This window comes from Dromiciops gliroides, chromosome 1 (genome assembly GCF_019393635.1).
Source record: "Dromiciops gliroides isolate mDroGli1 chromosome 1, mDroGli1.pri, whole genome shotgun sequence".
Taxonomy (NCBI): Eukaryota; Metazoa; Chordata; class Mammalia; order Microbiotheria; family Microbiotheriidae; genus Dromiciops; species Dromiciops gliroides.
Genome location: NC_057861.1, coordinates 4,792,966 through 4,814,466, shown reverse-complemented (window position 1 = coordinate 4,814,466; position 21,501 = coordinate 4,792,966). Strand labels below are relative to the sequence as shown.

At 47.9% G+C, this 21,501-nt stretch overlaps 1 protein-coding gene across 2 annotated transcripts in view; it reads right to left on the bottom strand.

The window, feature by feature from the left end:
• ARVCF (ARVCF delta catenin family member) overlaps nucleotides 1-21,501 on the bottom strand; it is a 206,971-nt gene that overhangs the window by 182,929 nt on the left and 2,541 nt on the right. Inside the window, exon 2 of one of the 2 annotated variants that reach the window (XM_043987449.1) lies at nucleotides 8,144-8,194. The exons of the other annotated variant lie outside the window; for it this stretch is intronic. The gene's annotated coding sequence lies outside the window, so the exon portion shown is untranslated. The remainder of the gene's footprint in view (nucleotides 1-8,143; nucleotides 8,195-21,501) is intronic. 2 annotated transcript variants of the gene reach the window in all.

Genomic DNA, 21,501 nt, shown 5'->3' with positions numbered 1-21,501 from the left:
ATGACCTCAGGTAATCTAACCCACACCTGAACAGGAATCCCCCTAAAGCCTTCTGTTCTGAGAGGCACTGCAGCCCTCAGAGCCAGCGGGGACCTGCATCAATCCTACCTCTGACGTCTCCTAGCTGGTGACCAAGGGGCAGCTGCTTTCATCTGTCTGAGCCTCAGCTTCCTCTTTTGTGGAACAGGGTAGAGATTAATGGATTATCACTTGAGAGCCGGAAAGCACCCAATGGGCCATCAGATTCAAATCCCTCATTTTACAGATAAGGAAACTGAGGCACACAGAGGCGAAATGACTTTCCCAAGTGCCACAGTCATCTTACAAGTTGCGGGCGGATCAGATGAGCTAATAATATATGTAAAGGTACTTTGCAAACCTGAAAGAGGCCTCAATCAGCGATGATTGTTCACACCTGCCTAAGGTCAAGTTCATTTTTTTGGCTGTTACCCAACACTGTTGACTCCTGTTGGGCTCCTGGGTCACTATTAGCCAGCAAGAGGTCTGGCAAATAACCAACGATTTCATTTCCGTATTAATTTTTAAAAGCATCTTCATTAGTTTTTTATGCTGTGGGGGAGGGGAGCACCAATAGCTTCTTGGGGCTGTAGAGCAGAAGCCAGTAGAGATGTGATATCCCGGCCGCCAGCAGGAATCAGTGTGGGAGGATGGGGGCAGGGACTGAGCGTGGGAGGAGGGAGTTTACCAGGGGTGGAGCCAAGGGAGCAGGGAAGGGGAGGCCTGACCGGGGGCTAGCACGACATCCACCAGGGAGGGCCTGGCTTGGAAATGGTCCAAGCTGCAGGAAGGGAGCGGGAGGGCAGTTGGGGTAGGCAATGTGGACCTGACAATCCTTTTGTTTCTCTTCCCCAAGGCCCTTCAAACCTCTCGGAGATCAACCAAGGGACTCCCAGATCTCACGTTCTAGAGGCCTTCCCATCTCTGACATTCTTTGTTCTGTGTTCTCAGGCCCCTCCCAGCCCTGACATCCCCTGTTCTCAGGCCCCTCCCAGCTCTGACATCCCCTTTTCTAAGCCCCCTCCCAGCCCTGACATCTCCTGTTCTAAGGCCCCTCCCAGCCCTGACATCTCCTGTTCTAAGGCCCCTCCCAGCCCTGACAAATCCTGTTCTAAAACCCTTCCCAGCTCTGACACCCCCTGTTCTAAAACCCTTCCCAGCTCTGACACCCCCTGTTCTAAGGCCCCTCCCAGCTCTGACATCCCCTGTTCTAAGGCCCCTCCCAGCTCTGACATCCCCTGTTCTAAGGTCCCTCCCAGCCCTGACCTTCTGTTCTAAGACCCATCCCAGATCCAACACAGCTTTATGTTCTAAGGGCCCTCTCAGCTCTGCCATTTGATGGTTGTCTAATGTTTTTTTCCAGATCTGACCTAGAATTCTCTGCCTCTCCTAATTTGTATTGTGTTTATCTGTGTCTTCACATCAGGCCTCCTCACCATATGGCTGAGTCACGGAACAGAGATTTGAAGCTGAGGATGGCCCAGAGGGGGATGGAGAGGTGCCTGCTGGGTGTGGGCAGGCGACAGCAGCACCGAAGGGGTGGGGAGGGATATCGAAGAAATGTTCCCCTGATGAAGAAGATGGGCCAGGTACCACTGCCCAAGGGCAGCCCACGTGCTCCCGTGGTGCCCTCCTGGTGTGAAGAGAAGGAAGAAAGCTTCCCCCATATAGGATGAGACCCCTTCCACATAGGATGAGGCCCCCCCCACATGAGAGGCCCCTCCACATGGGAGGAAGCCCCCACATAGGATGAGGCCCCTCCCATATGGGATGAGGCCCCTCCAAGATGGGGCAGCTAGGTGGCCCAGGGGACTTGGAGTCAGAACGACCTGAGTTGGCACCTGCCTCAGGCACTCACCACTTTGTGACCTTGGTCAAGTGACATCCCCTTGGTTTCTTCCTCTTTCTCATAAAATGACTGCTAAGTATCTATTCCCATATGAAAAAATGCGCTAAATCTCTAATGATTAGAGAAATGCAAATTAAAACAACTCTGAGGTACCACCTGACACCTATCAGATTGGCTAAAATGACAAAAAAGGAAAATAATAAATGTTGGAGAAGCTGTGGGAAAATTGGAACACTAATGCATTGTTGGTGGAGCTGTGAACTGATCCAACTGTTCTGGAGAGCAATTTGGAATTATGCCCAAAGGGTGATAAAGCTGTGCATACCCTTTGACCCAGCAATTCCACTTTTAGGTCTTTTTCCCAAAGAAATCATGGAAAGGGGAAAGGGACCCACATGTACAAAAATATTTATAGCTGCTCTTTGTGGTGGCAAGGAATTGGAAGTTGAGGGGGTGCCCATCCATTGGGGAATGGCTGGACAAGTTGTGGTATATGAATACAATGGAATACTATTGTGCTGTAAGAAACAATGAGCAGGAGGAGTTCAGAGAAACCTGGAGGGTCTTGTGTGGGCTGATGATGAGTGAGATGAGCAGAACCAGAAGAACATTGTACACAGTATCATCAACATTGAGTGTTGATCTACTGTGATGGACTAGATTCTTCTCACCAATGCAATGGTACAGAAGAGTTCCAGGGAACTCATGATAGAAGAGGATCTCCAAATCCAGGAAAAAAAAAAAAAAGAAAGAACTGCGGAGTATAGATGCTGAATGAACCATACTATTTCTTTTGGTTTTGGTGCTGATGGCTTTTTTTTCTATTTTGAGGTTTTCCATCATTGCTCTGATTTTTTTTCTCTTATAACATGACTAATGCAGAAATAGGATTAATGTTATTATGTGTATATATGTGTGTGTATAGATATATATTTATATCTATATGTATATAGATATAACCTATATCAGATTACCTGCTGTCTAGGGGAGGGGGAGGGAGAGAGAAAAATCTGAAATTGTAAAGCTTGTATCAACATAAGTTGAGAACTATCTTTACATGTAATGGAAAAAATAAAATACCTTATATGTAAAAAAATAAATAAATTTAAATAAATTTTTTTAAAAATGACTGGGGGCGGCTAGGTGGCACAGTGGATAGAGCACCAGCCCTGGATTCAGGAAGACCTGAGTTCAAATCCAGCCTCAGACACTTAACACTTACTAGCTGTGTGACCCTGGGCAAGTCACTTAACCCCCATTGCCTCACTAAAAAAAAAAAAAAATTAAAAAAAAAAAGACTACTAAGACCACCTGCTCTTCCTTGCTTGGATTTGGACTTTTGCCCAACAAGGGGCTGGGGGCCGTGTGAGGCGACACATGGTCTTTGCCTGGGGATCCCCTCAGCCAAAACCAGCCGGCAGATGCACAAACACTGGCATTGACAAAGCTTTTGACATCAGAGCGAGCAGCTGATTCCCTACGTTATTGGCTCATTTCAGCCACATGACAACAGGGAGACGCCAGGGGACAAACCTGGAACCTGAAGACGCAGGTGTGAATCCTGGCTCAGCCCGTGTAAGCTGGGGGACCTGGGCAAATCACCTCCGGAGCCTGTTTCCTCATCTACAAGTAAGGGCCCTGGACCACGTGGCCTTCAAAGTCCCTCACAGCGAGACATTATGAGAGCAGGTGTTCTGAAACCCATTATGCAGATTATGAGATCAAGGCTTCTAGTGGGGGATAATTCGCTCAAGTCTGATTTTAAATCCAGATCTCTTTCTGCCGCATTGGCAGCCTGCCTATGGACGGACAGAAAGCCCTGTGTGCCATGGGGAACCCCAGCCTGGCCTCAGAGCCCGCCCCCCTCACACTCTATAGTCAGAAGGGAGAGTAGGAGGAAGCTCAAGACTTTCTCCTGGCTCTGGGAGATTCAGTCCCCAAGTCATGCTGCCACCTTTCTCTCCCACACACGTAGGATGTCCTACATGCCCCACAGAGACAGGCTGGCTCCCAGCAGGCCTGCCTGGCCCTGCTGGGGATGGGGCTGCTGCCAAGCAGGCATCTCCTTCTCTCTCTTCCCCAACTCTCCAGCCACTTAGAGGCTGCCATTTGGAATGCTGAGGACGAGGCCCCAGGTTCAAATCCTGGCTTGGCTACTTAGACCTTAGTGATCCTGGAGAAGTCCCTTCCCCTGTCTGGGACTCGGTTTCTTTATCTGTAAGAAGAAGTGATTGGAAGAGGTGGCTGCTAAGGGCCCTTCCAGCATTAGTGTTACCCTCATTTAGCAGAACATCTAGGCCTTGGTTCCTCAATCCTCCATGTGCCAATGTTCCCTATACCCTATATCATTCAGAAAATGTCTTTTATAAGTACTAGGTAGGAACTGGACCTGGGAAAAATTATCCTTTTATCTGGGTGAAGGGAAAACTCTTGGGGGAATATAGTGTTTGGGGTCCTTTTCTCCTTCTCCCTTACAAGAAGGAAGAAGTAGTTACTTAGATGGTGAAAGAAGTTCACAGGCCTGGTTCAAATCCTATCCCAGCACCTAATACCTGTGTGACCTTAGGAAAAAATCCAAGTCACTAGCAAGTCAAGAGATCACCCCATGATGTCACTGGTCCTCTTGGAAAAGGAAGAAGTCATTCCTCAATCGAGAAATGGTCAAAGGATATGAGCAGGCAGTTTTCAGACAAAGAAATCAAAGCTATCTATTGCCATGTGAAAAATGCTCTAAATCACTGTTGACTAGAGAAATGCAAATTAAAACAACTCTGAGGTATTATCTCACACCTATCAGATTGGCTAAGATGACCAAAAAAAGAAAAAGAAAAGAAAATAATCAATGTTGGAGAAGCTGTGGGAAAATTGGAACACTTAATGCATTGTTGGTGGAGTTGTGAACTGATCCAACCATTCTGGAGAGCAATTTGGAACTATGCCCAAAGGGCTATGGGGACATGCATACCCTTTGATCCAGTAATACCACTACTAGGTCTGTATCCCAAAAAGATCATAAAAAAAGGAAAAAGAACTCACATGTACAAAAATATTTATAGCGGCTCTTTTTGTGGTAGAAAAGAAATGGAAATTAAGAGGATGCCCATCAATTGGGGAATGGCTGAGCAAGTTGTGGTATATGAATGTAATGGAATACTACTGTGTTGTAAGAAATGATGAGCAGGCAGATTTCAGAGAAACCTGGAAAGACTTAAATGGACTGATGCTGAGTGAAGTGAACAGAACCTGGAGAACATTGTACACAGTAACAGCAATGTTGTGTAATGATCAGTTACGATAGACTTAACTCCTCGGCAATACAATGATCCAAGGCAACTCCAAAGGACTCATGATGGAAAATGTTCTCCACATCCAGAAAAAAAGAATTGTGAGGGGCAGCTAGGTGGTGCAATGGATAAAGCACCGGCCCTGGAGTCAGGAGTACCTGAGTTCAAATCCGGCCTCAGACACTTAACACTTACTAGCTGTGTGACCCTGGGCAAGTTGCTTAACCCCCATTGCCTCACTTAAAAAAAAAAAAAAAAGAATTATGGAATCTAGATGCAGATTGAACCATTTCTACTTTTTTTTTTGTTTTGTTTTTTGAGGTTTTCCCCTTTTGTTCTGATTCTTCTTTCACAACATGACTAACGCAGAAATATGTTTAATGTGATTATACATATATAACCTGTATCAGATTGCTTTCTGTCTTGGGGAGGGCGGAGGGAAGGGAGGGAGGGAGAAAAAATTGGAACTAAAAATCTTATGGAAAAAAATGTTGAAAACTCTCTTTACATGTAACTGGAAAATAATAAAAATCCTTTTATGGTTAAAAAATAAAAAGAACAATGACCTGAGAAAGGTTACTCTGAGCCCCAGGTTCCTCATCTGTGGGATGAGGGGGTCGGATCAGGGGTTTCCAATATCCTTTCCATTTCTATGTCTCTGATCCTACATTTTAGAACCAAAGGTACCCACTCAATTTTACTGATTAAGAAAAGGAGGTTCAGAGAGGGGCAGGGATTTGCCTGAGGGCACACAGTTAAGGAGCAGGAGAAATGCATGCAGGTCCAGTCATGGGGGAAATTCCTGCTCAAGCCTGGGTGAGCCCCAGTGGCTGCCCCAAAATGCCCTGATTCTGGGAATCTTGGAAAGCGGAGGATTTACCCGTCAATGCATGAGTGTTTTCTGCACCTCTTGAGCTGAACACATCTGTTCAATCAATAAGCAACCATTAGGCCCTCCTGGGTTCCTAGCACTATGCCAGGGACACAAGGGCAGAAATTCAAGGTTCCCTAGAGAAGGAGGTGGCTAGGGCTGCCACAGATGGAGCTGGCACAGGGACCTGGGGGATTCGCCTGGTCTGCTTGGCATCCCCTGCCCCTCAGAGAGCCTCCACCCAGCCTGAGGCCTCCTCCTCCCCTAGGGCAGAGGCCTGGCTTCTAAAATGCTGCTTCTGCAGAAATTTCAAAGTTTTCCACAGGTCTGTGACCCTGAACTTCTCAGAAGGCACAACACTGGCTGGTGGGACGTGCCCCCCCGCCCCAAAACTCTGGTTCCCACAGAGTCAAAATCAATGTTCTCTGCCGAACTTAATTGTCTCTTTTAAGGAATTAACGTCACTGGAGGACATTCTCTGAGGTCTTGTTGGCCCTTTGCCCCCCCCTCCCCCCCCAGCCTGGTACAATTCCAAAGCCTGGTCTGGAATCGCAGAAGGAAGCTATTTTCCCTTATTACAGAAAGGGCAAAAAGTCACCTCAAATTCACACGGTTTCCAAAGGTTTTCTCTGTGTTCTAGAACAGGGCAGGCTGTGTTCCTGTTCCGGCCACCAGCTTTGGCCGGCCTGTCCGCTTTCCGAGATGCCTGCTTAACGTCCCATCTGTTGAGGCCGAGGGCCCAGCCAAGTCCCCAGCCCCTCTGAGTGTCACCCCCGCACCCACCCTGTGGGATAATTCTATCCAAGAGTCAACACAGCTGCAGGGGAGAAAATGGGGCCAACTCAGATCCAGGAAAGGGGTTGGCTGGGGCTGGCCTGGGGGACTGCTAAAAATTGAGGCATTGCCTAAGGGTGCTCAGCAGACCTGAGAAGCTCTAGATGAGCGGCACTGAGAGATGACCTATATGATCACAGGCCAGGGAGAGCAGACCCACAGGTCCTTTTACAGATAAGGAAACTGAGGCTGAGACCCTGGGCAAATGACCCCTCTGCTCTGGGGACTGGACTTGATGGTCCCTGGGGACCCTGTGGCCCTTCATCTGTGCTCCTACCGATCCTGTGCTTGAGGCCACACAGAGCAAGCGGCCAAAGGGCTTGGCCGAGGTCTACAGTGAGACCCATGGTGTGCAGCCAACCATAGCCGCATGCACACGTGCTGGTAGTGTAGATGTCTGTGGAGTCATTTTCATTTAAGGGGACCCTTGGACACCTGGTGTGATGATCTGCACACAGATGAGGACTGGGTGTTCCTCACGAGCCCAGCCTGTGCCACCAACCTTCCACACGCCATCTAACCACTCTTATTGAAAAGCATTTATTTAGTGCCTACTATGTGCTAGGCCCTGGGGAGACCAAGAAAGGCAGGAACGGTCTCTTCCCTCAAAGGGCTTATACTTGATCAGAGAACAGAGACACAGGTACGGATGAGGTCATGAGGTTACAGGTCATCAGATCCGTGGGACAGTGAAAAGAGCACTGGATACTAAGTGCAAAGACCCTGGTTCAAATCCCACCACTGATGCCTACCAGTTGCGTGACCTTGGGCAAGTCAAAAGCTCCTGGAGCCTCAGTTTCCTCATCTGTAAAATGAGGAAGTTGAACTAGATAACATCTTGGGTCCTTTCCAAGCTCCATGATCTTGTGAATTAAAAATACAAACACATACACACACACACACACACACACACACCCAAAAAAACGTAAAGCTTGAAGGGACCTTAAGTCGATTGTCTTGCCCAACTCCTGCATGTTCCAGATGGGAAAAATGAGTCCCAGGGAGTAAAAGGGACTCCACCGAGTCACAGAATTTAAGAACTGGATGAGGTCTCAGTGGCCACCTATCTATTGCACCTCACCGGTCCCTTCTGAAGGCCGCCAAGTGGCTCAGTGGATAGAGGACTGGGCCTAAGTCAGGAAGACCCGAGTTCAAATCTGACCTCAGACACGTACTAACTGTGTGACCCTGGGCTAATCACTTAATCTCTCAAGGTTCCAGGTCTGTCTTTAAGTCTATAAGCTGAAAGGCAGGGGCCAGCTTGTACTGGCCAGGGAGCTTTCTCACCTGAGAGCTGGACAGCCCAATGACATCCCAGGTCACCGCTGAAACCAGCGTCTGGAACAAAATACAAGTTTCATAAGACCTGCTGAACTGGATATAGACACAGACAGACAATCTGAAGCACACACCTACAGCTCTCACACACGTGCACACGTAGCCGGGCACATGGCTAGCTAGAAAATCAAAAAAGGGAGTAAACTATTTACCTGGGGCACAGCTGGTATACAAAACAACCCCAGTGCATGAGTCAGACACGCCCAGGCAAAGGCCGACACGCCCAGCCAGACTTTGGCAAAGGGAACGAGCTTCCCAAGTGTGCTCGGAGCAGAGGGTAGGCCATAGGGAAGAGCGAGGGAACCAAGGGACCTGGGCTCACCCCAGCTGGGTCATGAACTGGGCCTTGGCAAGATGGAAGGAAGGTCCTTCCACAGTTTGCCCATCTGGGAATAAGGGGGTTGGACAAAATTTTCTCCAAAGTCCTGCATAACTGACATCCCCTGTTCTAAAGTCCCTCCCGGTTCTGACATCCCCTGCTCTAAGGCCTCTCCCAGTTCTGACATCCCCTTCAGTTCTATTCCCAGTCTCCAATTACACAATGTTCCATAGACTTATAGTCTAAGAGCTGGAAAGACCTTTAGAGAAATCTAATACAACTTGTACCTGGCCAAAAGTCCCTTCTAAAACACCTGGCTTGGTTTGGTCGGTTTTCTGGGCCTGGCCTTCCTTGGGACAGGTGGTATCTGTCTTGGATTCACCCCATTCTTCTACCTGGTGCTCATGGGATTCCCCTTTTGGGTAACCTGCCCACACCTGCCTAGTAGCTTCCCTGTCTCAAAGGACCCCACTCCTAGTGTCCCTCTACTCATGGCATCAGGAACAGGAAACCAATCTGATGGGCCGGAGGTCCAGAGTGAGATTCTCTAGGGTTGGCCTATTCTTGGCAGGGGAAAGGTCAGATGTTCCCACATCAAACTAGGAGAAAGCAAGAATTTGGCATTACCCAGGTGCCAGGTTGGGAGCTATCTCTTGCAGAGTTGATTTTCCTCCTTCTACCTCTGCCTCTACCTCCCTGAGCCCCAGACTGTACCCCCAATTCATGGGTGTACCCTGCCTTTTCTACAGATATGTTCGCATCTTTGTCTCTCAGTGACTCAGTCAGTGACTGCGATTTGGGCATATCCTCGCCCCCATATCTCAGGCACAAAAAGTCAAGTCCCAAACTTTTCCTTAAGTGACTTATATACCTTCCTCTCCTGTACTCTACATGTGTCTGACCATGCCCTGAGAAGAGCTTTTGGGAGCAGCTATGTCTTGTTGTTCTGAACGTGTAACTCACTAAAACCTCCAGATCTTTTCCCATCTATTATCACACCTACAATGAATGGCGTGCTCCAATCAACATTTTAAGACAAATCCAGCTGAAAAGATCATAGAACTTCAGAATTAAAAGGACCCTTAAAGATCACCTAGTTCAATCCCTCACTTTACAGATGAGGAAACCAAGAACCAAGGAGGTTAAGATCACAGAGGTAGGATTTGAATTCAGATCCTCTGACTCCAGAGCCATTGTTCTTTCCCAGTACAACTGGGCTTCCCTTTCTAACCAGAAAGATGCTCCCCTTAGGTGAAGTGGGTGCATATGGTTAAGGAAGAAAGCACCCTGTAGCTTCCTATTTTAATGAATCATTCTTATTAACTTGGGGCTGAGTCCAATGATTTCTAAACTGCTCAAGGAGAATGTGAGCTGCCTGAGTGTTCTAAATGTTGGTACCCTGAGGGCAAATGCTTGATGGTCCAGCCTAGTTGTGTCTTTGTTGCCAGGTTGGCCCTCTGGAGACAACCCACTAATGGGTGAGCATTTAGCTCAGTCCTATCAATTGTTCAGTGTAAATTCCAACCTCTACATGGGCAGGCCACTGTGAGAAATCGTCCTTGTTAATGATTGCCATAAATTAACCAGGGTCTCTGCAAGTCACTGCTAATTCTAAATTAATTTTATAATTAATCTGAAGTGAGGACATTTCCCAAGTTCACAGTAAGCACAGCAGTTAGAAAAACAGACAAGACCTTTGAAAGGCAGCCGGAGTCCGGCCCAGGGCCTGATTGCTCTCCAAGGGTGGGTTTCTCCTCCTACAGCTGGAGGATAGGAAGCCAGAGCTCAATTTATCACCCTCACATTTCCCTGTTGCTTTGAGCTTTGCAGAGAACTTTACTCCAGACAACTCCAGGAGGGAAGGAGGACAAGGATGATTACTATGGAGACAGTGGAAGGATGCTGGTGCCCTTGACAGCAATGGGGAAGTGTTGGGGAAGTGGGGGAAGATGATGTCTGCTGGTAAAAGGCAGAGGTAGCAAGAGCTCAGGAACTGGATTCATGGGGCCTGGGTTCAAGTCCTGCCCCTGAAACTTACTATCTGTAGGAAGAGGGCAATTTACTAAACTTCTCTGGGCCTCAGTTTCCCCACATGTAAAATGACAGAGTGAAACTAAATGGCTCCTTTTTGCTCTGAGTTGATGGTCTCTATTTTATAAGTGAGAACATCTGTAAGGCATAAACATACTAACTAGATCATAGGGTTTGGGGCTTAGAGCAGGAGGGGACCCAGGAGGACAAATCCAATCCCTTCACTGTACAAAAAAGGGAGGCTTAGAGAGAAGTGATATACCCAAGGTCACAAGTAGCAAGTGAAAGGGGAGGGATCTGAATACATATCCAAAGTGTGAGACAGTGGTTGTGAAGTCAGGAAGACCTGGGTTCAAATCCTGCCTCAGATACATACTAACTTGGGAAGGGTGGCACGGGGAGAAGTGGCAATGTTGGGGTCAGAGGGTACAAGTCTGAATCCTAGCTCTGCTCCTGACCAGCTGTGGGACCTCAGGCAAATTATTCATCTGTAAATTGGGAATAATTCTAACCACTTTCTCTCTCTCCCTCTAGGCACTGTGAGGAAGGTACTTAGGAAGACTTCAGGCACTAGAAAGTGGGAGGTGGCATCCTGAGCAAGGATTCCTTCAGAAGGGCAGGGTACTCAAAGGTGCTGGGGGAGGGGGCAATGGACAGTGTGATTATCTGAGCCTTGGTCTCTCCTGACCAAGCAGCCTGGTCTCAGGGCAGTCTCCCTGGTGTGGTAAGATTATTGGAATTTGGCTGACTCATTGGGAGGGGCCATACCTGTCATCTGATGTGGGAAGGAGAAAACCTCTCTCCATAGGCAATTTTTGAAGGACCTCCCCAGATTAGACACTCCCTGAGGGGAGTCTGAGTCTCTTTGGGAGTTTCTTTTCCGGTGGTGTGAGCAGCAGGAGTAAACGTTCAGGTGGTGAGTTAACACAGAAGCCCTGCTTTCTTTTGAATTAGTTTAACTGGAAGCAAGTTGGGGATTGTATAGCCTTGGGTTAGAGCTAGGAAGATTATCTGTATTTTTTCCCCTATTCCCTTATCTTTGATTTTTATTAATTTCACCTTTGCTGTTTATTTTATTCCCAATTAATAAAATCTCATCCATTTGCAGAAGAGAGGCTGTCAGGCTCCTTTCTTATTGGCCTGGGAGAAATATCTAAAAAGGCAGTTCAGAGGGGAGGGAGCTTTGAACCTAGAGGTCCCTCATTGTTTCCAGGACCCCAGTATTTCGGCGAGCCACCCAATTAACTCTCCATATATTAAATTTGGCCCTTACACCGGGGATGGGTCTCTGGCCGAGGGGAGGAGGTGTCCAGCCTGATTACTGGAGGAGCCCTTGAAGGTGAATCGGGCCTGACACCCTAACTCTCCTACTGACCAAGCAGTCCTTAGCCTTCCAAAAGCATGGGCTTCCCAGAGCCAGCAGAGACCTCAAAGACATCATGTTCAACCCAGACTGAACCAAGAAGGCCCTCAATGGAAATCCCAGGAATTTGTCATCCAGCCTCAACCCAGTGATATACACTAAAGAAGGACCTACTTCCTCCCAAGGCAAGCCACATAACTTTGAGAGGCTTTTCATTGTAGGGAAGTTAGGGCACCCTGGACCCCGATTTCTACATCTATTAAATGAAAAGGTTGGACTAAATGGTTTCCAATGGCCCTCCCAGTTCTAACATTCTATATTCTTGAGAGAAACGATGATTAATAACCAATATCTTGGGGAAATTAAGAACTCTCCCCTTCTTCCAAAGTCCTGATTTTAAGTTCAGTCTCTTCAAGGACATTACTACTGATAATGAGATTGAACTCCCTCTCCTAATCTTGGTCACACCCCACCCAACCTACAAGGAATTAAATCTAAGGTGGGGAAGCCCACCTGTTCCCTTCAAGTTTGGGTGGAGACATATCTCTTTGTCTACATGATGTCACTCCCTGCCCCTCATTGAACACCTTACTCTTGGAAGGGTATATACACTGTGAACGGCTGCTATGATTACCTTTGGTCTAAGAGATATGGCCAAATTACCATCCCTTTATTAATAATGTGTTGACCTTACTAATAAAAAATGATTAAATTACCCAGAAACTATGTCTCTCAAACCTTTTTAATCTTCACATTCTAAGGCCCCTCCCACTTCTGACATTCACTGTTCTAAGGCCTCTCCCAGCTCTGACATTCCCTGTTCTCAGGCCCCTCCAAGTTCTGACATTCCATGTTCTCAAGTCCTTTTTTGCTCTGACATTTTATGTTCTAACCATCTCTGTTCTAAGGCCTCTTCCACCTCTGACATTCTCTGTTCTAAGTTCCTTTCCACTTCTGACACTGCCTGACTCTCTATGGTTTTAAGTCAGGGGCAAAAGATGGGGAGCTATAAAGCAGATTAGCTCAGGCTTGCTGCATCCTGCTGAACTCCAACATGCCTTCTCTTCCTTGGGATATCACTCTCTCAATCAGTACAACCCCTCTGGCAGTAGCTGCATTCCAACTACTCCATGCACAGGGAAGAGGAATTATCTTTTACAGAAACAAAGTATTCCAAGACTGTCATTTCTTAAAACATACACTCTCTGAGAAGAGAAATGCCTTCTGCTACTCTTGAGCAAAAAATGAACAAATTAAACAAAATTAGAAAAGTAAAGGAGCATCGCCTGGCTCAAATCTCTCATCTTGAGCAAAGCAGACTGACTGGAAGCTCCACGAAGGCAAGGATTGTCCCTTATTCTAACCTCTGTTGTGCTCCATTGCCAAGCATGGGATTTCTGAATACATAGGAAGTGATTAAGAAATGTTTGCTAAATGCAACAGAATTAATATGAATTTAAAGCAGCCTCCCTGTGCTGTCTGGGATATTTTATATTTTACTTTTTTTCTGTCAAGAATACCCCGTCCTTTTAGTTTCCGGGGTTTCCAAAATACCCTGAAGTTATTTTCCGGTCTTTCCTCTACTTCAACACACATCAATGATCAGTTGCCAAGTCTTGTCAGTTCCATAATCCTGACATCTCCACATCGGCTTCTTTCTCTCAACTTGCAACACAACATCCCAAGTTCAGGCCCTTATCTCACTTGTACTACTATAAAACTTCTTAATGGGTCCCTCAACTTCAAATATCTCCCCCATCTGATCTACCATCCATATAGTTACCAAACTAATATCCCTAAAAGATATCTGAACATGTCACTCCCCCTGCCCAACAACATCATCAGACAACTTTAGTGGCTTCCTCTTTCCTCTAGGATTAAATAGAAACTCCTTTGCCTGATATCTAAAGCTCTTCCCAGACTGGCTCCAGTCTCCACCCCTGAAGACTTATTTTACACATTACTCCCTCAAATAAACTCTACATCCCAGCCATACTGACCTATTTGTTGCTCCTTGAACTCCACATTTGGTCTCCAGCCTCAGGACCTTTGCATAGGCTGTCCCCCATGCCTGGAATGCACTCTCTCCTCACCTTCTCAGGGGAGAAGATAACCCCTAACTGGAAGAGGATGAGCATAAACCATGCCCTTGCTTAGAAAGGATATGAGGGAAAGTGAGAAAAACATGGGAAAGGTACAGGAAGAGTGCTGGGAGACATCTGAAGGGGGGCCATTTTGAGCTGGGGGTGGGGTAGTATGAGAGGGGCCAGACTAGATTCTATTGAGAATAGGACACCTGAAATAAGGGAGGGACCTCAAAAGACAAAGATAGTGGAGGAAAGGGGTCAACCGTTGAATCACTCAATCAAGAACTATCTGTCAAGTGTTGATTCTTTGCCAGGGACTCTGCTAGAAGCTGAGGATGCACAGAATGAAGGGAAACGCGCCCTTCCTGGGAGGAGCTTACATTCTAATGGGAGATCCAACACAAACTTGTGGTGATTGTTTGTCCTTTAAAGAGAACCAGTGACATCATGGGTGATATATTGACTTAAGAGTGAATTGGATTGAAGGGAGGCTGAGGTACACAATGCCATCAGCCTTACTCTCTCTTCCAGACTCATCCAAGGTCCAGTGGCAGGACCAAAGTCAAGGTGGCCTGGCATGCAGTGGATGACCTTGGTGTCCGACCAAACTTGAAATACTCCATAGCACCTATTTCTGCTGCCATGATGTCACTGGAACAGATTCTTTGGTACTTCCCATGCAAATACTAAGGGGAAGCAGCCTCCAGACCCACAGTCCTGAGATGAAGGCAGTCATCCCTACTAACTGCAGACTCCCCACCACCTGAGTCAGGCAAGCCAGCCTAGCAGAAGCAGCCAGGCCCCTTGCGGGAGATGCCGAGGCAGTGTGTGCTGCCAGGCAAATCAAACCACGGCCATCACCCTGATCACAACGTCCTCTCAGACATCGATGGAGACAGCCTAGGACCTTGACCCAAGAGCCTCAGAGGCAGCCATGCTTACAGCCCAGTGTCCTCAAGCATCAGCCTGGGAAGCGGCCCCGTGGAGAGGCATCCCAGTCCTGTTTCTTCCTACAGGGGCTAGTTATTTAGCCATAACTAAGGATAGCCCAGAAAAGAAAGTTCTCCCCTCCCAAGTCCTTGGGGCTGTTGAATAGTTCAGCATCACAAACTGATCTGATTTTACCAGTGGAAATGTCATTCAGGGAGAGGCCTGATCATCCGCTCCGCTACTGCCCCCTAAGGATTAGGGGACCTTTCCCTCTGGCCTGAGGCTGAAACCTTCCACGTGTGTAGTCTCTCCCATCCTGCTCCTTGAGAACCAGTGACTTTTCAAAGCACACAGCAAGCACTTAATAAATGCACTTTTCATTCACAAAAGGGGGTGGGTGGGGAATTACAACATATGACAGGAATCAGAATGATCCGGGGCCAAGCTTAAAGCTCCCATGGAACCCATGGTGTCCGGCAAGTGGCATTCTCTGTCTGGCTCCAGGCCCGTCTCTCACCAGCTCCTCTCTTGGCTCTTTCTATGGATTTCCAGTCTGGGCCACGGTTCTATCTCTCACACGTCTGGTGGCTCTGCACCCTTTCCAGCTCACTGACCTGGCCGCTAAGTCCTTGCTACTAGTTTTGGGCACTGGACTCCACAATTCCATACACAGAAGGACTCTCTGCATGGGCTGCCACTAACAGACCTTTGGAGCTCTGCCCAGCCCTGTGCTCAGCCAACCCCAGTTTAAACTAGCTGACAAGGTGAGTGCCATGAGTGTGGTTTTTCTTGATTTTAGCAAAGCTTCTGATAAAGTATCTTATACTATTCTTTTTTTGTGGGGCAATGAGGGTTAAGTGACTTTCCTGGGGTCACACAGCTAGTAAGTATCAAGTGTTTGAAGCTGCATTTGAACTCAGGTCCTCCTGAATCCAGGGCTGGTGCTTCACCCACTGCACCACCTAGCTGCCCCATCTTATGCTATTCTTGAGGAAAAGATGGAGGACTACAGATTAGATGATAAATACAACCAGACAGAAGTAGAGCTATTTGGACAGCCAGTCTCAAAGAAGACTTCTTAATGGTTCAGCGTCACCATGGCAGAAGGTTCCCAGGGGAGGGCCCTAGTCAAGGACTTAGCTGCTCTGCTCATCACATTTCTAGATGACACAAAGCTGGGAAGGTGGGTAGCTGACCTACTTAATGACAGTCAGGCTCCAAAGAGATACTGACAAGCTGGAGCGTTGGGAAGAATCTAATAAGATGAAATTCAGTAGCAACAAATGCAAAGTTTTACACTTGGGTATAAAAAGTCAATTGCACCAATACAAGATGGCGGAGGCCAGGAGAGACAGCAGTTGTTATGAAAAAGCTCTGGGGGTCTTAGGGGACCTCAAAATCCTTGTGAGTTAGTAGGCGCTGTGACAGCTCAAATAGATGATGGTATCTTGGACTTCACTGAGGGGGTGGAGCCTCTAGGAATACGGAGGTGATGGTCCCACTCTCCTCTCTCCTTTTCAGATCTCATCAGAATATAGTTTTCTACACTAAAGTTTAAGAAGGGCACTGATAAGCTAGAGTATCCAGAGGAGGCTACCAGATTGAGGAAGTGCCTCAAATTCATCACACATGATGATCAGGCAAAGTAACTGGGTATGTTTAGCTGGAGAAGAGAAGACTGGGGGTGGGGTAGGCTGTCATGTGGAGAAGGGATTATAATTGTTCTGCTTGGCCTTAGAAGGTTAAAGGCAGGAGCAATGGGGGAAAGGGGCAGAGAGGGAGGTATGAGCTTGATGTTATGAAAACAACTTCCTGGGGGCAGGTAGGTGACACAGTGGATAAAGCATCTACCCTGGATTCAGGAGGACCTGAGTTCAAATCCATCCTCAGACACTTGATACTTACAAGCTGTATGACCCTGGGCAAGTCACTTAACCCTCATTTTCCTGCAAAACAAACAAACAAACAATTTCCCAACAATGAGCCCTATTGAAAAATAGAATGGGCTGCCTTGGGAGGTAGTAAGCTCCCCATTATTGGAGGTCTCCAAGCAGACTGTAATGAGGATGACTTCAGTGTATAGGTTGGACTCTTAGGTCCCTCACAACTTTCAAATTCTAATTCTGTGACTCAGTGGATCATTTCCAGGGGTGAGGCCTGATGGGTAGTGTGGCACCTCCATGGAGCCTGGGATCTGCCCACCAAGAGATGCTATCCCCCACCAAGCCACAAATGTTCTGGGTCTCTTCACCATGACTTAAATGGAGCCCGGGGTAGCTGTGAACCTGGAGCCGTGATGAACTTTCCTCTGTGGAAGATATGGGGCCTTCATTTGGAATTCCTGAAGTGCTCCGACTGTAGGAATCTTGAAATGCTAATCGCCATACCAAACAATCTCACTGAAATGAATTGCCAATCAATAGGTGTTAAGGATGAACCATAGATGGATTCGGTGAGGGAGGGAAGGGGCTTGCTGCAGGCCTCCAGTGGGGCTTTCCAAGGAGGACACACAGAGCCCGCCAATGGAAACTGGCAGACCATCAGTTTCTCTCCCGGTCCTCAAGTGCCTGTTTCTCAAGTGCCTCACCCATCACTGCCTTTGAGCCAAACTAGATAAGTGGCCGTGCTCTAAACCCGCTAGGCCCTCTGCTGCCCCTTCGAATTCGCCCCATCTGTTCCCCAGGCCCACAGCCAACTCCCTGCTCACCTGGCCACCTTGGAAGCTTAGCTCAGATACCATCTGACTCCCACTTCCTGGTCCATCTCCTCTCCCCTCCCCGCCCCCCACAAGAGCAGAGATTCCCTCCCCCTCAAACTTCCCTGGGGCTCTTAATCCGGGGTCTCACCTTCGTCCCTTGGATGCTCTATTGTGCACGTCATAGCCAGTATTTGTCAGAGGCAAGATTTGAACCCACATTTCCCTGGCTTCAAGGCTAGCTCTTTAGTCACCCTCACTAATGCTAACAATACCAGCAATAAATAACAAATAAGTCACGTCAAATATAAAAAAAAAATAGCAGGTTAGGAACTCATCCTCAGATCTTTCCTACATGAAATCCACCCTCACCCCCCCAAAAAAAAATTGAAAATGAAATTATTCTGAAAATAATAACTGACATTTCTGTAGCACCTTATAAGTTTGTGAAACACTTTAAAATATTCATTATCTCATCTGATCCTTAAAGAAGTCAGTGAGGGTGTTGATATTATGACTTGGGTGTTACTGAATGACTTTGAGGCATCATGGGATAGTGGATGGAAAGCAACCTTCAGAATCAAAAGGACCCAAGTTCAAGTCCTACCTTGAACATTCAATGGCTTGGGTGACTTGGGGATAGTCAACTTCAGCCCGTGGTGCTCTGGGCAACTGTCCATGACTAGAACTTGCTGAAGGTGCTAGCCTGCATTGATAAGGGGTCTTTCCTCACCTGCGAACTCCCTTTCCCAGTAAAATCCCAGGTGTAGTCTCTTCCTATTAAGTGATTCATGAGGCAGTGGTAGTGGGATACACAGGGCATAGCTGGTGGTGACTCAGGAAAAATCTGGGTTCAAATCCAACTGCTGCCATATACTGACTGTGTAATCCTGAGAAAATCTCTAAACCTCTCACTGCCCCAGACAATTCTCTGAGCTGATACTGTACCAATGAGTCGTGAGTCAGCGTTGGTAAAGCAAGTTTCCACACTAGAGAGGATCTCTACCAACCAACCAAATCACAAATCAGATCCAAAAGGAACAAAACAGTCAATGGCCAATCCAAGGTCACAGGTGTAGTAGGTGTCTGTGACAGGATTCCTTGCAGAGCTGGACAGGACCTTAGAGGACCCAGAGTCCATCCCTCTTATTTTATAGATGAGGAAACTGAGGCACAAAAGAGTTTAAGTGACTTTTTCAGGGTCACATAGTCTGTATTTAGGTCTTCTTATTAGTATATGTGGAATACTCCCCGCTCAAAAAAAAAAAAAAAAAAAGAATGTAAACTAACCTGAGGGCAGGGACTGCTTTGCACAGAGCAGGTCCATAATAAATGAATGGAAACCTAGGAGTATTTCAATAGCCAAACATGTTGTTTTCTATTCATGAGTCTGTCATTTTCAATATGGCGCTCAATACCCAGGTATGAAAGTGGGAAAAGTACTATAAGAGACAGTCACAGAAACATTCAGAGGTGGCCTGAAGTTGGCCCCCTTCCTGTTCGGAGCCAGACAGCTTAATAGCAGAGGCAGCATGCCCCCTTCTCCTCTCCCAGGACCACAGCCCTCCCTGCACCACCCCTCAGCAGCATGGGCAGCTCCTTCCCTGCCAGAGGCTCCAATACCCCTTGTTCTTCCAGGACAGACAGCCTGCCTCCTTCCTGCCCAGAGCCATAGATCTCAGCACCACAGACAGCTACCTCCCAGCCACCCCCATTCCCCCGGGGCCACAGAATGGAGTCTCCTCCCTGTCTGGAGCCACACAATTCAGCACCTACCAAGGGCAGCCTGCTGCCTACCACCTGTCACTTGGGGGTGAGGCTGCCTGCTTCCCTTCTGTCTGAAACTGCCAGGTTCAGGACCACGGACAATATCTTCTCCCCCATCCACAATCTGGGGGGAGGGGCAAAGGGGGGCAGCCTGCCGGCCTCCCTCCCAGCCACAACAGCCACAGGGCTCAGCACCACAGATAGCCAGTAACCCTTCAGGCCACAGAAAGCCAGCCTTTCCCGGGTCCCTAAGCCCACCCCTCTGCACTTGGGAGAGCATCCTTCTCACCACTACGGTTCTTCTGTCCCACCCCCACCCAAAGTCACCATGTGCTGTCATGTGCTACAGACAGACTCCTCCTTGTCACCTCTAGGCCATCAATCACTCAGACATTTATTAAGCACCAACTATGTGCCAGCCACTGTGTCTTAGTGACAAGTGAAGCAACTCCTGTCTCTAAGGACTTTACAGGGAAGACAGCCCGTATAAGTACAGACAGACAGTTAGCAGAATCAGAGAGTGCATAGAGGGGAGCAAAGCACCAAAAAGCTGAAAAGGTAGGAAGGGGCCAGAATGTGGAGGGCCCTGAATGCCAGGCAGAGGCATTTATAATTGATTCCGGAGGTAATAGGGAGCTACTGGAGTTGACTGAGGAGGGGAGAAGATCAAATGGTCAGACGTCTCTTTGATGGCTATGCAGAGGATGGATTGGAGAGGGGAGAGGCCTGGGAGGGGGAGGCTGAGTCATTCCTCCAGCCTGCCACCCCCCTCCCCCAGGCCACAAACATAGGCCTTCCTCACCTCTGCAGTCACATAGCTCCTTGCCAACGGCTGCTCCCCTGGGCCTCATCACTCTCCTGGGAATAAGCCCAGGAAACCTTGACAAAGGGCCAGGGGCCAAGTGTCTGCCATCTTTACCCACGGATCTGGGGAGTGGAAGGTACAAATCAGCAGCTTTTCCATTCCCCAGAAGCCTGTAGCTGGCATCACCAGGGAGCTAATGCCCCATTCCCTGGGCATCGTTGTAAATTAGCTTTCTGTCCTGGTGCTGAGGGCAGGGGTGGGTCAGCCTTCTGACCATCAGCATGCTAACAGAACGGCCTGTGGGGGTGGTGAGTTTCCCGAGGAATCCAAAGAAAAATGCTAACCTTGTCCTCGCCTGCCCCATACTCACTCATGCACAGGATCCGACCAAGACTGTAGATATTTCTCTTCTACAAGAGTTTACTTTTCTTCTGAAGCTACCCCTGAGGACTAAGTATTGATTAGGCACCTGGTGCATGCAAAGCCTGTGCTGGGCACTGGCCTGTAGTAAATAAAAAAATCCCTGCCTTCAAGAAGCTCCATTCTATCCCATCTGAGTGTGTGTTTGGGGGGGGGGGTGGCTGGGGGAGATAGAATATTTATACAGATAGATGCACTCCAGATAACTTGAGCGAGGAATGAGCACCAACAAATAGGAGGAAGAAGAAAGGCTTCCCTTAGGAGGTAGCCCCTGAATTAGGGCAGCTAGGTGGTGCAGTGGACAGAGCACGGGCCCTGAAGTTGGGAGGACCTGAGTTCAAATCTAACCATAGACACTTACTAGCTGTGTGACCCTGGGCAAGTCATTTAGCTTGATTGCCTCAAACATCTGGGGCCGTGTCCAGTCTTCTTGATGTATCTTACCACTGAACCCAGATGGCTCTGGAGGACAGAGTGAGGCTGGTAACCTTGCCCAACTCCCCTCACTGAAATCTGATTCACTGCAAGTCATGACATCACCTCCCCCATGTCATGGACCTCTTTGAGAACAAAGAGCAAACAATAACAACAAGCCCCTGATTTTTTGTTAAATTGTTTTGCTTGTGTCCAATTCTTCATGTCCCCTGTTGGGGTTTTCTTGGCAAAGATACTGGAGTGGTTTGCATTTCCTTCTCCACTTCATTCTACAGATGAGGAAACTGAGGCAAACAGAGTGAAGTGACTTGCCCAGGGTCACACAGCTAGTGCCTGAGGCCAGATTTGAATGTGTCTTCCTGACTCCAGGGCCAGAACTCTATCAACTGTGCCACCTAGCTGCCCCTGAGTACAGGGAGGTGAGGAAGAAATGCATTCTAGGCTTGGAGGTGAGG